Genomic DNA, 17,631 nt, shown 5'->3' on the forward strand with positions numbered 1-17,631 from the left:
CAAGACTTAAGACCTGATTCAGACTTGTCTTTATTGTCTTCAGACTTGCCCTACAATGCTTAATTCTGGAAGTAAACACCAGGTTTGGCTGTCAGTCCTTGAGAATCAGAGCAAGGGCTTCTTTTTAGAGTTGCAATTGTGCAAAAATGTAAACCTCGCTCAACTTTTGCCACAGTGCAATGTGATGTCATCTGGTAGCATGCTACTTTGACCAGTATAATACAAGCGCATATTTGGTAAGTCTATAAAGTCTCAGGTTTAACCCACTGGAAAATCGGCAAGTGTTTGAGGGCTCTCTGGTTGACTTTTTGGGCCCTTTACATGCTCTTCTCATGATTGCACAGGCTTTCATTGCACTGGAATGCACTGGCTCTAATGAATATGACAGTGACAGTGTTTGAAATTCTTCTGACTTGGCTCAAGAAAATGCAGAGCTTTGTGATATTAACACAGACAAAAGAATTCCAGGAATGCTTTATTGCCAATGATGTTATTTAATGACATCTTTGGAATGTTTTATTCAGTGTCTCCCAAGTGTAAGAAAATCAATATTTGCTCATTCGCTTGCTGGTATTATAGTGTTAGAACGGCTGTAGTACCTTTTTTCAAATGCTTCTTTTGGAAAACGAAAAATAATGAGGATTGTCTCCTTTTTTCAATGAGACAAGTTGGAGGACAGTGGAAATCTGATCTAGATCTGGATTTCAACTCCTGAATCATACCAAACACAACAGAGATCTGACAATGTTACAGTATTGGGGGGGGTTTCCTTCATGTGTAAATACTGAACGCAGTCAATTGCTATCCTTCCTGTGTGTGCTTGTGTGGCTTTACACAGATGCCGTTATCTGTTTCCCACATTTTACTAGCACACTGTGCTGCTGCTGCTGTTGCTGTTTTTTTTGATCCCCTGCTCAGTCCTTTTAAAAGAAGCCTACAGTTATAATAGTGGACAGATGCCTGGAAAGCAGTGAGCTTCAGGTAAAACACACTCCATTTTAGCAGAGGCGAGTTTCACTTAATTTCAGTACACAAGGAAAACCCTATGTGTTTTACATGTTGCTGTATCCAGCAAATGAAGTGCATCAACATTTTTTTTAAATATAAGCCCGGTCACAGGTAGTGTCAACTTGTCACGATACGCAGCTGTCCTATTTCCGAACACTGATGCTCATCAAGTCTTCAAAAAAATACAGATTGTATTACATTTACTATCTGGATAGGCACACCCCGGCTACTGAACCTTACATAGGTCTTTATGGTGTGCTCAGTGTGTCCTACAGGTGTTTACACCTCTCACATTTTACGCATAAACCGTTATGTGCAGCCAAACATGTATGCAGACACTCAGTGTATTACAAACAGAACTATGTGTTTGTCTGCTGTCTGTGCCTCAGCCCTTTTTAGCCATGCTACCAGCGTGGCACTATGGATGCTGTCACGTCAATCTACCACTCTGGTCAAAACCGAAATATCTCAACAAGAATTATATGGATAGCCATGAAATTTCGTACAGACATTTATGGTCAACAGAGGATGAATCCTACTCACATTTGTGATCCCCTGGCTCTTCCTCTAGCACCATTAGAATGATTTTTAATAACTTTGGTGATTCTCTGACTCTTCTTCTAGAGCCATCATCGTTTAAAAAATGCTATTTGTCCAATACTTTGGCTTATGACCAAATTCCCTCTAAACAGATGACATTACTAGCAGCCTCGGCTGTACTTTGGTTTTTAGTGCTGACTGTCAAATGTTAGCATGCTAACATGCTAAGCTAAGATGGTGAGCATTGTAAACATTATACCTGCTAACTTCTTGTGGTGAACCTCTTGGGAGGAGAATGATGGCAGTGCAGAGGGCAAATTTCAAATAAATGAACTATGACTTGGAAAGCGTAAAAAATGCTTGATGTCCTAGCTTTACATAGTGCTGAAACCTTGGCAGAACAGAGTAGCTAACGCTTCACTCTGTCTTTACTCAACATTCACATTGGCCATGCATGTTTGCAGTTGTCAGCATTTGTTGCTGCTATTCATACCTCACAAAAAATATCTCTCTACCTGAACTAAATCATCTAACGTGAGCTAGCTTGTACACACCTACCGCAGCTAACACAAAGTTAGCAAACTGTAGGTAACGCTAGTTAGTAAGCAGGCGCAGCACAGCACACTCACCTGGAGATGACAACTATGAACCAAACCCCGAAACACGGTCGTTTGGTTAAGTAAAGATGCTCCACTTTGTCTTTCACCTCCTGGTTGAAGCCAGGCTGCTGTCCCTCTCCTTGTTGTCTCCTGTTGTACTGATGCGGATGCTAGGTAGACTCTTGTCTTGTTTTAGTCTTCTTCCAGTACAGACTGTAGTTCCGTCAGCTCATGTGAGGGAACCTCATCACCTGCTGGTGTAGCTATTAACTGCACCTCACATTTTTGGATGTTTTTGTACAGATCAGCTGCGGTACGAATTGGACAAGAATCCACTAACAAATAGGAGGGAAGTCACAAATATCATGTGGCTCACAAACTGACAGGAAGTGATCCACAAATCTACAAAGCCTGTTTTCACGTGTACAAATGGATCCACAAATGCATAAATGTATAGAGTGTAAGTTATGTGTATTTTCAAATTGCTCCATATTTTTCTGGATATGATTTTACACAACACAAATAAAAAATATATGTTTGTGGATAGTGAAATATTTGTGGATCATGATACACGTTTGTGGATTGTCTTCTTTGGGTTACAACTATTAAAGTCCAATAAAAGCAAATTTTAGTGTTGGACGTATCATTGTGTCCACATGTTGCTGTAAGCCAGATGTTTCCGTATCTGTAGAGTCCCAGTGGGGAGTAAGGAGTGTGTGTGTGTGTGTATGGGTGTGTGCGTGCGTGTGTGTGGGTGTGTGTGTGGGTGTGTGTGGGTGTGCATGTGTGTGTGCGCGTGCTTGTGGCTTGGAGTCAGTATAAGAGCTGCAATTTACAACTAAAACTAAAGCTGTGTTCTGGCTTTCTAAGAGAATGTATGTCTTACAACACGTGTATGTTTTTCCACATTTGCATAAGTGTTTGTGTATGCATTCATGTGTGCCTCTGACCATACCAAAGCCAGTTCCAGATGTTTTGGGACCTCCCCGCTGTGTAAGCCAGCCTGGAATGTGCTTGAATTAGCCTACTGCCACTGGGCTTGGTGAGCTGATAACACACTGAAACACTGTGTGCAAGGGAGAATGTGTATGTCTGTGTATTGAGTTTAATCTCTGTTAGAGGTTATTTTAGGCAAGCTATCCCGGGGCATCTGTCACTTAGAAGTGTGGCAAATGTTCATAGGGCTGCAAGCCCATTCAGAGAATGAGAATGTATGTGTGTATGTGTGGGTGTTGGTGTTTGTGTTTGACTGTGTGTCTCCAAAGTCAAATATTCAAACATTCAGATATCTCCAAAAATTAACAAAATTTCTAACGAAAATGTTGTTTATTTTAATATTTAAACTTTTGTTTTTTAAAGCATTTACAAGGATGTCACACTCATCAGTTACTATGGACTATTTAAAGAGAAACAGCATAGCCTGTTTCTACTCGAGTCCTTGGCGGTAGTATTTTCTGATGACCCAGAAAAAGGAGTTCACTGCGCTGCACTTTGTTCATTTGTCAAACATTAACAATTATTATCATTAAAAGTTATTTTCTATTTAATATATGTATATATAAAGTGAGGTGCATAAGTATTTGGACAGTGACACAATATTCGTAATTTTGCCTCTGTACGCCACCACGATGGATTTGAAACAAACTAATCAAGATGTGATTGAAGTGCAGACTTTCAGCTTTAATTCAAAGGGCTTCACAAAACATGTTACATGAACCGTTTAGGAATTCCAGCCATTTTTATTCATAGTCCCTCATTTTCAGAGGCTCAGGAGTAATTGGCCAATTGACTGACAATCAGTTTAATGGCCAGGTGTGGCCTGTGCCCTCATTATTTCATAACAAATAAGCAGATAAGAGATCTGGAGTTGATTGCAAGTGTTGGATTTGCATTTGGTAGCTGTTCATGGGAACTCTAAATACACATTCCAAAGAGGTGTCAATGCAAATGAAGGAGGCCATCATTAGGCTGAAAAAACAAAAAAAAAACCTATCAGACAGATGGCAGACATTTAAGGAAAATTTAAGAAAACTAAAGTGACTGATCGCAAATTTCTGTCCTTCGTGAAGAAGAACCCTTCACAACATCTAGCTAGGTCATGAAGACCCTGAGGATGTAGGCGCATCAGTTTCAAAGTCTACAATCAAGAGTCTGGTAGGACTGAAGAAGGGAAGGGCCAGAAAACATCTAAAAAAGTTCTTGAATAAGATTCTTTGGACAGATGAAATCAAGATTAAATTGTACCATAATGATGGGAAGAGAAGAGTATGGAGAAGGAAAGGAACGGCTCATGATCCACAGCAAACCACATCATCTATCAAACATGGTGGAGGCAGTGTTATGGCATGTTCACGTATGACTGCAAGTGGAACTGGGTCACTGGGGTTTATTGATGATGTGACTGCTCACAGAAGTCTCAGGATGAATTCTGAAGTGTATAGGGCTAGACTGTCTGCTCAGATTCAGCCAAACGCTGCAAAACTGATAGGACAGAGCTTCATAGTACAGATGGATAATGACGCAAAACATACTGCGAAAGCAACCCAAGAGATTCTAAAGGCAAAGAAGAAGACAAAACTGAGGGTAAAGAGACCGACAAACAAATTTTCATCCAAGAATTAAAAATAATCCTTATATTTATGTTAGTTTGTCCACTTACTTTTGAGCCTCAGAAAATGAGGGACTAGGTATGCCCAAAATGACTGTTGTTGTTTTGTTGATGCATATTTGATTAATGATCGGTAAGTGCTTTATATCAGTTAACATTAGGGCTGTAACTTAAAAAAATAATGTTGGAAGGAATTGGAACTAATAAATAATTTGTTCAAAGTGATTCAAAATACACTGTAAAATTAACATTTTGTAAAATTAACATTTTGTTCATTTTCGATGGTTCTGCTGCTTCACCTAAGTGACAAGGTAACCCTACTGTAAAGCAGTTGCATAGCAAACAGCCTATCGTTATCTACAATTTTTTCACCTGTGGTAGCACTTTAACTGCTCTTGTATGAAATGGTGCTATACAAAATTGAATTTTGAATTTGAATTAAATCCTCTCAATTGTTTGGTGGTTTACTGGTGGCAACAGGACATGCACTGTTTATTTAACCGATGCCCCTCACTCGATAGTACAGCCGTGGAATAAAAGAGATGGCAATCCCCAGTTGTCCCCACATGGATAGTGAAACAAACTTGTGTGTGTGTGTGTGTGTGTGTGTGTGTGTGTGTGTGTGTGTGTGTGTGTGTGTGTGTGTGTGTGTGTGTGTGTGTGTGTGTGAGAGAGAGAGAGAGAGAATGTGTGGTTAAAGGGGCAATATGTAAGTATTTTAGTTTAAAACATTCAAAATTTAACTAAGGTTATCAACAGAATAATACAGAAATACCGTTTCGGGGGTTTTGTCAAAGATGTCTATGTATTTTGATGCAGAGATATCTACTGAACCTTTTGATGTCTCTCTTTCTCTGACTTGGAGCTAAAGTTTGTTTTTTCTGCCAAAGCAAAAATTACAAGTGCAGTCAGGTGGGGAACGGCTTTACTGTTGCTGCTATCTTTTAGCATACACACACACACACACACACATACACACACACACACACACACACACACACACACACACACACACACACACACACACACACATAGAGGTTCAAAGCACTAGAATTTTTGTAGACATTTAAGACACAAATTTTCATCTTTTTAAAATACTATAAAAAACTTTTATGAGTCTGGAATAAAGTTAATGCAGTGGTAACATACATATATACATATACATATACACTTTGAAAACACATCAGATCTCAATAGGAAAAAAAATCATGCTGGATATCTATACTGACATCGACTGGGTAATGTGTAAGTAACAAAAGGATACCACATCTGCTGATGGGTTAAGGACCTTCTACGGCCCTGTCCAGCTCTCCTAGAGTAACTGCCTGTCTCCTGGAATCTCCTCCATGCTCTTGAGACTGTCCTGGGAGACACAGCAAACCTTCTGTCAATGGCACATATTGATGTGCCATCCTGGAGGAGTTGGACTGCCTGTTCAAACTCTGTAGGGTCCAAGTATCGCCTCATGCTACCAGTAGTGACACTGACCCTAGCCAAATGCAAAACTAGTGAAAAACAGTCAGAAAAGATGAGGAGGGAAAAAATTATGTATGTATATATATATATATATATATATGTATATATGTATATGTATGTGTGTATATATGTATATGTATGTGTGTATATATATATATGTATATGTATATATATATGTATATATATGTGTGTGTGTGTGTGTGTGTGTATATATATATGTATATATGTGTGTGTGTGTGTGTGTGTGTATATACATATATATATGTGTGTGTGTGTGTATATATACATATATATGTATGCATATATATATATATATATTTGTTGTATATGTATATATATATATGTGTGTGTGTGTATATATATATATATATATATATATATATATGTGTATATGTTATGTGTGTGTGTATATATATATGTATATATATGTATATGTATGTGTATATATATATATATGTATATAAAAATTTTTACTTTTTAAGATCAACAGTTGCTTTTTCTAGAAACTGCTTTAGTGGATGTTGATTTGTCTTAGAATATGCACAGTAACCTCCAGAAACAAGCCTGATTTTTTTGGAAAGTTCTTATCAAAGAAATGCTGACTGAGAGATTTCACTAAGTTACAGAAGCTGGTGAAACGGAGGCTAGCCCAGACATGACGTCGGCACTTCGGGTCTCAAACGTTACTAATGAAATCTTTAATTAGGATGTTTCTACTGGAGATTAATAGTCACCTGAAATATTTTCTGTGATTTATTACAGGAAAATGGATGGAAATGGAAAAAAATCGGATCTGGCGACAACTATGTCCAAAAGAAATGTGGTATAATGTCATGTTATTGGTAAATGCATATGGAAAAAGGGTAGCAGAAATCAAGCAGAAGGACAGACTGAGACTTTTATTCAAGAAGGATTATAATTGTGAAAAATATAAGTATACTTATTCTAATAGTAGGAGATCCCTCTGAGCACAAATAAGATGTGGTACTCTGTATTGCCACTGAATATTGAAACTGGAAGATATGGGATGGATGAAGATGAGAAATGAGGACAGAGCTTTAATTGATCATTTTTGCATTTTCTGAATATATTTCCAAAGTTGGAATACAAGGAAAAAAACAATTTATGATTGACAGAAGAAGCCTAATACTCACCTAATGTGGATTACAGACCATATATTGTTACGTATGGAGTGAATCAGGCTTACGTATTAACTGACATGAACTAGTGCAATGTAGATTTTGTTTTGGTCAAGTTTTCGATATATTTGTTTAAACTTTTACATTATGTTTATACATGTGTAATGTATGGCTGTGCATATGTATTTATTTGAATTGCATTATGGGTTTCTCCTAGGATACTATATCTCAGGTGTTCAAATTTGCATGAGTTTAATATATTGTGCTGTTAGATGCTAGTGGATATATGGTGGGAAGAGACACAAAAATAATGTATTAATTCATTCATACATCTGTTCATCCATTTATTCATTTCTGAACACATGTCCAGTTGAAGTGTACAGTGTGTAGTGTGTGTGTGCGTGTGTGTATAGAGTGAATTCTGAGTTACCCTCAATTGAGTAGATGAAGCCCAGCAGGCAGCTAGAGGCGATTCTCTCTGGCTCTCTTTTTGTTGGTCTGTTTACATGGAAACTAATCATTTGATTACAGCTAGATTAACCTATTGAACCCCACACACTCACTCTTTGTCAGGCTTCTAATTACACACTCTTGTAGTGCAGCCAAACTCTGCTCAGAGCCCGAGAACTGGGGACAAATTTAAATTTGAGTGGAGGTTAAAATATCACAGATATGACACATACAGTATGTTAGGATTAATTACAGGCAGTGTATTTCAAACTGTCCAAGACAGTTCAAATTTTCCATTAAATATAATGTTGCACCTGTAAAAAAACCAACTTGAATTTCAGTCTTTCACTCAATGCACAGCACAAGTGCGATACACTGTGGAACAAACTGACCAAAACCTTACTCTGCCTTTAAAAATAATTTAACCGAACTTTAACGCTGTTAATACCAGGCTGCTCTTTGCTCAGTTTTCCTTTCCTTTCCATTATGACATAATGGAAATCCCACGACATCCCACAACTAGATGTGTAATGTCGTTGTTACGTAGGCTACTCAGAAATACTATCATTGACGTGCGTAGTATGATAAAAGTCTTCAAGTTGAAATGTTCAAAGATTTTAAACATGCAGCATTAATCTGTGTATGAATGATGAATGAAGAGTGTCAGTGTTCCAGAGAAGAACCATACTAGGGCATTCTGTAACATGCTCACAATGATGTTAGCATTTAATTTTAGCATTTAGCTGTACATTAGCATTTAACTAAAAGTAAGGCTGTGCCTTAATATGATCTCACAAAGCCATTAGCAGAGAGAGATGAGGACTTTAACATTACACTTTGTTAGGGTACAGGTCTCTCTAAGATCAGCAATGGTTAAGCTTACTTACTTATCACTAAAATGAAATCTGTCCTTTGGCTCAGGTGGTAGAGCGGGTCTAACTGGAGGGTTGGTGGTTCGATCCCCGACTCCTCCAGTCGAAGTGTCCTTGGGCAAGAACCCCCTGTATCATTGATGTGTGAGTGTGTGTGTGTAGAAGTGTATAAAGTGCCGTATGTATAGAAAAGAGTCCTGTATGAGTGTTTGTGTGAATGTGGTAGTAGTGTAAAGCTTTGAGTGGTTGATAAGACTAGAAAAGCGCTATATAAGTGCTTTCCATTTACCATATGATCCCTCTAGACCTGAAATAAAGCAAGTAGGATTACTAGGAACCATATCAATCTGTTACCAAAGTATGACATTAATCCAGTTATTCACAATAAGAGGGACATAGTGAGCATGGAAATGCACCACATATGTACCCCTCATCCCCCAGTTCCTGAGAAATATTGCAAGCTCCAGTATTCCTCTGAGAGACTGCAGTGTGCTCCGTGAAGCTCAGGATGAAGTGAAACGACACTCTGTGAATGCTTGTGGTTGCTGTGGGATATGAAAGTCTTTACCCCAGAGAAAAAGGGAGGAGTGAATGTCTTCCCTCCTTCCTTGCCCTTTGAAGACAGAGCAAGGTTATGATGGTGGAAATCCAGATCATCCCTGGAATTCACATAAGATGATCAACAGCCACAAAGCCTGTCTTTTTCTTCCTCAGCACTCCTGCAGACAGACAAACATTTTTTTGCCAACCTGCCAGAACAAAAATACAATGTAAATGGCATTAAATACGAGTGCAAAGTTGAATTTGTCAGTGCAAGGGAGGTTAGCGCTCTTATGGGATTTGCTAAAAGGAGGCATTATGGGATGTTGCCAGCATCACTGACTAGCTTCCCAGTCCTCGTCTCCCTGTAGGTAGAAGATTAAACTGCTGCTGATTTAATTTAAGCCTTAATTAAACTTCAACAGCTGCCAGTGGATCCCACCAAAAGGCTAACTGGTTGACAGACAGAGGGAGAGAGTTTGGATGTATGACGGAGATAAAGAGGTATGGAAATGGAAAAGGTGTCAGGAAGAATGAGAGATGAAGAGTTGGAAACTAAAGTTCATTATCAACAAAACTACTGAGTGAGAACTAAACACATTTGAGCAGTAATCTGTCTTCAAGTCAAGATTTGAGAGCCTGCAGGACCAGCGTTCGCAAGGAAAAAACATTTTTTGAGTGAATAATCTTGATTTTGTACGGATTCGGTTTGAAATCTGCTTTCACTATTTTCTGTAGCCATTTTATCAGGTTGTGAGTACCTGGTGAAGTAGAGTGGTGTGTGCCAACTGTTATGTAATGGGACTTAACAAGACATACTGTAACTATGTTTGAAAACTAACAGAAATAGCATGATGTTACCTAAAAGGCAGGGGCCAGCAGGATGAAACTACACCTTCAGGTCAAAACTCTGTTCTCTTAGCATGTGAGAAATACACAGCAAGCAGAATTTAAGATACCTTTTTTAACATTTGTTAAATTGTAAATTTGTCAAACAGTGGCCAATGTGGCCAGAGAGATGATTATAGGATAGTGTTGTGTAACAGTAGCACAAGAAGAGAGTAGCCATAAAGTTAGAGAGATGACTTAGTAATGGAGGCTACACAACAAATACAGCAATAGAAAGTTTGCTAACATTAAGTTACTGGTCATACCAGAATAAGTAAGGCTGTAGCTATAAAACTGTAGCTTGGTTCCTGACCTTTGAATCACCACCCATATCTCTGGCTTGTTTAGCAATTCAAATAGCACTGGTATTGTGCTCAGTAAGGGAAGTTTCCCCTAGCTGGAAATAAACTGACCATGCAGAGCATGCAGAGGCAGCATCTGAATTTCATCTTTTTAAATAGCTAGCTAGCTAGCTACCTAACGAAATAATGAAAAATAGCAACAGAAAAACATAATTGGCAACCAATATGAAATAGGTCAGCACAGCTGTTCAATTTGTTGTAAGTTGACTTAAAGAAGTCTTGAATTGTCTTCAATTGATGTAAGAATATAAAGTTAAGTTACTGCAGGAAAACAATGGTGGGATAGGTACATCTCTTGCTGATTGATTAGCACAAAACAAAAAAATATAACCCTCCACCCAAGAACAGAAATAGGCTAACATAAACAAAATGTCACAAAATGAGTAATTAATTGAAACTAAATGCAGGGTTTAAGCCAGAGCACACTATTTTGATAATGTCACCCTTAAAATATAAAATGTTCCATCACTAAAACCTCCCTGTGCCCAATTGTTCCTATAAAACCAACGGCAGAATCAAAGCTATTAGCATGCTTCTCATTTTATAGCCATGCTACCATCATGGCTCTAGGGATGGCACTGTTGGCCTGTCAGTTAGTCGGTCAAGGACCGGCAGTTCAGACTGAAATATCTCAACAACCGTATGGATTGCCATGAAATTTCTTACAAACATCCTGTGTTCCCAAACAATGTTTTCTACTGACTTCAGTTATTCCTCTCTTTTTTCCTTAGTGCCAAGGCTGACATTTATGGTTTGGAGTTAAATGTCTCAACAACTATTAGGTGGATTGTTGTGAATTTGGTTCAGAAATTCATGTTCCCCTTAGGATAAGTTATAATCGTTTTAGTGGTCCTATGACTTTTCATTTAGCACCATCATCAGTTCTAAATGTCAATGTATCGATTACTTTGGTTTTTGACCAAATACCTGCAAAACTAATGCCATTCCCATCAGCCTCAGCTGCGCTTTGTCATTAGTGTTAATTAGCACATGTTAAAATGATTAACTTAGATTATGAATGTGATAAACATTATACCTGACATCAGTGTTGGCATTGTAATTGTGACTATGTTAGCATGCTGCCGTTAGCATTTTGCTCAAAGCAACGTGTGTCTTAGTACAGCCTTATGGAACTGCTAGCTTGGCTGTAGGCTCTCAGTCTAGTTAGATTTCATAAGCTGTATCGGCGTTAGCTAGAGTTAGTTGAACTACATAATTAAGTGTTGACTGCTGCCTAGTAAACATTGTTAAATGGTGTCTGTACTCTCGGCCAAGTCTCAGTGCATTAACAACACAACACCTACAATAGACAGTGGTGATGCAAAGTCTAATCATGGCATGAAATGATGTCATCATAAAATGTTACGTGTGTATGTATATATATATGTGTGTATTGTTGAGTGGTAACTATTTCCACTCCCCGAGCAAGTTGATGCAGCAAGCAACACACAGAGAGAGACGACTGTAGACAGTGCACTCAGTTTTATTACGCAGTTTGCAAAGTGCGGAGATCCCTCCGTTACAGCATAGAGCATATGCATTCAAAGTGGTAACAAGAGAGATCTGACTCGTTATCTTTTAGTGGTGTCTTAAGTACTGTCTTCGCTGGATCCTCCCCCTGCCCACTTCCTGGATCTCATCACAGTCTGTTGTCTACCATACTTGCGCTACCTTCTACTTGTCACCTGTTTTCATCGTCTCTGAGACGAGTGCCCGTAAACCTCTCATGCCCGATGTATATATGTATTACGTCATAGGATGATTATTATCGCGTGTCCTACAATCCACTATAAGCTTTTGGCACTTTACATTGGGTATCCCCACAATTCCCCCTTTTGATCTCTGCAAAGAGATCACTCAAAAGTCACCCATGACCCTAAGCCTAACTTTGTTGTCGGTTACTTCTATGTGCTCCTCTAAGGGCAGGAGCGGTGGCATCATGGCCTGCGTTCCTCCCGGAATCGCAGTGTCAATCAATCTAACTGACAGGGCTGTCAGCCATGCCAATAGCCGGGGATTGCCGTATAAACGCATCCTAGCCTACCGCCGGGGAAATAGTACGAAACTTAATACCTTTATGCGTATGCCTGAATATATGTGCCAAGCAAGCGAAAGCCTTTATTATTTACACTGTTATCTTCCTTGGTTTTCCAGGCGGCCAACCCTTTGTGTCAAACCCCCAACTCCCAGTACTTAGTATTATTGACAGGCATCTACGGCACACACTGGTAATGTCGTCACCCCTGTTCTTTTGTTTTTTTGTTTTGTTTTTTTTTTTACTTATAAGCGGGTGTGCCCTGTTAATAGCAATCTACTTAAGCCCCAGCCAAACACCATTAGTACAATTATCGAACAGAAAATACAAATGCTAAGCTGAGCCGGCGACATTGAATCAATTTTTCTAGCTTTTAATTCTTGCGTGGGTAGCGCGGTTTTGCTACATGCAGGAAGGGAGCGCTGTTTCCCTTTCCCCCTTTCGACGTCTTCTTGCTTCGGTAACAGGGGTGGACTACCCTGTTACCTATTTTGTCACCAGGGGATTATTCTGCCCCGTTAGTGGTGATCTTAGGTTCTGAGCTAGCCAGCCCAGTGCTCTCGGCTTGTAGAGACCGATGGACTTCCGCCACCGACCTCTGTGGTTCCTCTACTGCTGCGCACTGATTCCAGTGGAACCAGTTGTCACCTTTGCCCTTTAGCCTCACCGAGTGGGAGGTTCTCTAGACCACCTGATGAGGACCTGTCCACCTTGGCTCCGCCCACTTTCGCTTGAAGACCCTCAGCAGAACCCAAGCCACATCTGGGGACGTTTGGGTGGCCCTCCCTTCTCTCCCGTTGGTTACCTGCTTCATGGCTCTGCAACGAGACCCTGTAGTTCATGGAAATAAGCTTTATGGGTTAATCGCTGATCATCATGTAACGCGCCTGAAAAAGCAGCCTGGGGACCAGGGAATACTCTCCCGGTGTGGAGCTCATGCGGAGTATATCCGGTACCTTGGTTTATTGAACTTCTGATTGAAATTAGTGCCAGGGGTAATGCGTCCAGCCAATTCATTTTGGTCTGTGCACAGATTTTAGCCAATTTGTTTTTTAGCGTTTGGTTCATCCTCTCTACTTTTCCTTGTGACTGTGGGTGATACACAGTCCCAAATGCATGTCTCAGCCCCAGCATTGTTTCCACCCTTTGTAGATCCTGGTTTTTGAAATGAGTACCATTATCTGACCTGATCTTTTCAGGAAAGCCATGTCTGGGAATATACAGATTAATCAGAAACTTGAACACTGACTGACTGTCTTCTTTCTTGGTGGGCCAGGCTTCTGGCCACCCCGTGTATGCATCTACACACATCAAAACATACCTATACCCCCTTACCGAAGTGATCATGTCTGTGTAATCTATAATGATCTCCTTTCCTGCTTTAGCCTCTAGAGGATATTTCCCAGGATGTGGTTTGATGGTGGGTCTGGTGTTGTATTGCATGCACACTTCACACGTTGGAACTGCGTGTTTTATCATGTCTTTGAGGAATAGATTCCACCAATTTCCCAAGTTCCTCATCATTTGTGCCACTCCTACATGGCCTACTCCATGCGCCTCCTCTATTGCTGTTTGTCGAAAACCTGGAGGTATGATGGGACGCCCATCTGGCCCCCTCCAGAGACCATCCGTCTCTGTGGCTCCTCTGGCCCTCCACAACGTTTTTTCCTGTGGAGACGCTTCAGCTTACAAAAGGATTACTTTTGTCATATCGGGCGTAGACTCTGCCTCTGCACATATCATAAGGACTCTCCCTTCATACCCAGCTGCCTGTTTAGCTGCTTGATCAGCTGCATTGTTTCCTCTGACCCTGGGTGTGTCACCTTTGTCATGCCCTTTGCATTTAACTACCGCTACCTTTTCTGGGAGCAGGAGTGCTTCAGCTAGTTGCTTCATCTCTGTTTCATGTTTAATAGGTTTGTTAGTGGCTGTTAGAAATCCGGTCCTCATCCACTGTCCTAATTCCACATGAACTGCTCCAGCTGCATAGGCTGAATCTGTGAAAATGTTAATTTTCTGTCCCTGTCCGAGTTTGAGAGCTTCCACTACTGCTTTCACTTCCGCCTGCTGTGCTGACTGCTGTCCTTCCAGTTTTTCTGCCTTTAGGATCACCATTTCTCCCTGCTTGTCTTCAACCACTGCATAGGCTGCTGTAAGGCCTTCCTGCTCATGTCTGAAGCAGCAGCCATCCGTGTACAGGTTTCTAGCTTCCGCTATTGGTTCTGCCTGTAGGTCTGGACGCACTTTCTCTTCCTGGTATATTCTGTCTGCACACTCATGTGGTTCCCCTACGCCCATTTGTTCTGCCATGTTGATCTCTTCATGTGTGAAGGAAACGTTTGGTGCTTCTAAGATTTTGCTTAATCGTCTTTGTCGTAATGTGGTGAGGGTGAATGCTTGTGAATTGACGTATGCTACCACGCTGTGTGTTGTCAATATGTGTAGTTGATGTCCCATAACTATGTGTGCAGTTTTTTGTATTAGCTTCGCTACACCTGCCGCGTGTTGGGTGCACTGTGGGTGTCGTTTTTCCATGTTATCTAGCATTACACTTACGTACATTAGTATCCCCCTTTCACCCCCTTTTCTCTGGAACAGAATGCCATTCGTGCACTGTTCTGTTCCAGTGACATCTAAATGGAATGGTAGTGTATAGTCAGGCTCAGTTGCTGTCCCTGATATGAGAATGAGAAAATGTCTCTACATTCCTCCGCCAATGGAAGGCAGAAAAATGCATTGGCCAAATCGATGCATGTGAACCAGCTATGAGAGGGATCCAGATTAGCCAATGCTACATATGGATTAGGGACCGGAACCGTGGGGGTGGTCAAAATGTCGTTAATGGCACAGAGATCATGTGCCATGCGATATTTCCCTGTGCCTTTCTTTTCTACCGGTAAGATGGGCGTGTTCCAGTACGATGAGGAGGGTTCTAACACACCTCCTTGTAGCAGGCCGTCGATAGTGTTTGATATGCCTGCTTCTGCTTGAGGTTTATGCGGATATTGTCTGATCCACAGTGGCGGTCCTGGTTGTACGCTAAACCTGATGGGCTCACATTCTACGCGACCTACATCAGTAGGGCTCTGAGCCCATAATCGTTGAGGGAGTGAATCAATCATGTGTGCCGCCAGGTGATGATCTGTTTTCTCCCTACCATGTTGACGGGTGATATGTGTGTGTTCCATGGTTGCTGTGTCGGTGGCATTGATAGTTCTGCGATACGTACGTGAAGCGGGAGAGTAGTGTACCTGTGGGATGGTTGTTTGTACCCAATCAGCCTGTTCCTGTGCCCTTTTTACTATACCCCCTAGTTCTTTGGCCTGATGTGCGGGGTGTAGAGCTAATGAGACATGTGGGGACGCTTCATCCCCCATCCTGTACCATGCAGCCTGTTCGGGAGTCAATTTGACCGCTGCCGCCACGCCCTGGGGTGCCACATAAATATTTTGTGATTCAATCGTCCATTCATGACCAATCCAGTTGTTCCTGGAATTGGTCCTGATACCAATCTGTCTGCAGCCTGTCGTAAAAGAGGGTGACGTGAGGGGGATCAGGAGGGGAGATATAGGGCTCCAGGAGGGCGATCCAGGGTTTCCACAGCATGTATGCCGAGAGGATACCTCGTCGCTCAACCGTGTCTGGCTGTAACAGGCCCCAGTAGATGTCAGCGTACTGTTCGTGTACGGGCTGTAGGAGGTACTGACCTGAGGTGGCTTGCCCCAGACATGGCAGTTTCGTTCCATCCGGTAGAGTGACCACCAAACCGTCCGCACTGCACATTATCAACGCCCCTAATTTCACCAACAGATCTCTTCCCAATAAATTCAGGGGGACGGCGGGTGAGTGCATAAAAGGATGTGTCAGAGATTGTTTCCCCAACTGTGTTCGTAGTGGCTTGGTTATCGGCAGAGTCTGCTTTTCCCCAGAGAACCCCATTAGTGTGATGGATTGATCTGACAAAGAAGCAGGAGGCACCGCCTTCATGGTAGAGACGATGGCTCCCGTGTCAACCAAAAATGGCAGAGTCTGCTCTTCGCCTTGTACTGACATCATTGGATCTGCCGTGGTAGTGCTGCCAGAGTCTCTCTGTGGGGCGTGTCACTGGTACTGAGGATCCCACTCTTCAGGTGGCTCCCAGTGGACGGCCGGCATGTTGGTTCTATATGGCTCTGCCTCGATAGGCGGCCCATATGATGCCCATCCCCTGCCTCTGGACCGCCCACCTCTTCCTCCAGCTGGACCTCCCCTGCCTCCTCCTTTTCTCAGGTGGGGGCAATCGCGGGCCCAATGTCCTATTTCTTCACAGCAGTAGCAACGGCCTCCCCCCGGCTGAGCAGGTCCACCCCTTCCGCCTCCCCTTCGTCTGCCCCGTCCTCTCATGCTCCCCCCACTATAGCCCCTCTGCTGCTGCAATGGTGGTGGCACCCAAGGCGGAACGGGGTACAGGTCGGGGTTCTGATTTTGTTCAGCTGTCATCATTATTTTTATGGGCTCTCCTTTCTTCCTATTCTTCTCTTGTGTTTTCTGTCTAGCTTCAGTAAGTTGCAGTTTGAGCAGCTGTGTCTGCAATTCTTTAATGTTATCTTGTTCCTTCTCGCATGTGTCTTGTGCTCGAGATAAGTGGTGCATGAGATGGCGCTCCCACACATGTGAATCACTCCCAGGCAGATCAGGGTTGCTTATCATAGCTGTTTTGACTTCTTCAGGGACACCTTCTAATACCGCCTGTCTGAAACACTCTCTCTGTGTCCCTGCTTTTCCTGGATGTTGGCCAGTATATTTAAGCCATGTGTCTTTTCCCTGATCTATGTACTCACGGGGGTTCTGTTTGGGATCCCATTTCATTTTGGGCATTATTGCTGCACTGGGAAGTGGATATTTTTCTCTCATAGCTCGCCCTATGTCTGTAATCACACGCGTCAGTGGAAAGTCATCTCCGATACTACTGGTGCCGGCTTCTCTCTCGAGATCCATGACGCCACCCCTCGTCAGGCAGCGCGCTACCACTGCCCTAAAGTCGCCCAAGGCCAGTCTTTGTCCCGCAGTTAAACGGTCTAATTGGTTCAGCCACAAATTCCCTCCCTCAGCCACCGGGGGCAGTTTATCCACTA

General features: G+C 41.9%; 1 protein-coding gene across 1 annotated transcript in view; it reads left to right on the forward strand.

Annotated features, from left to right (window-relative positions):
* The window catches only part of tmtc1 (transmembrane O-mannosyltransferase targeting cadherins 1), a 183,185-nt gene that overhangs the window by 53,999 nt on the left and 111,555 nt on the right, over window positions 1-17,631 (forward strand). The gene's annotated exons all lie outside the window — the stretch shown is intronic.

The sequence above is a fragment of the Xiphias gladius genome, chromosome 2 (assembly GCF_016859285.1).
Source record: "Xiphias gladius isolate SHS-SW01 ecotype Sanya breed wild chromosome 2, ASM1685928v1, whole genome shotgun sequence".
Classification (NCBI taxonomy): Eukaryota; Metazoa; Chordata; class Actinopteri; order Istiophoriformes; family Xiphiidae; genus Xiphias; species Xiphias gladius.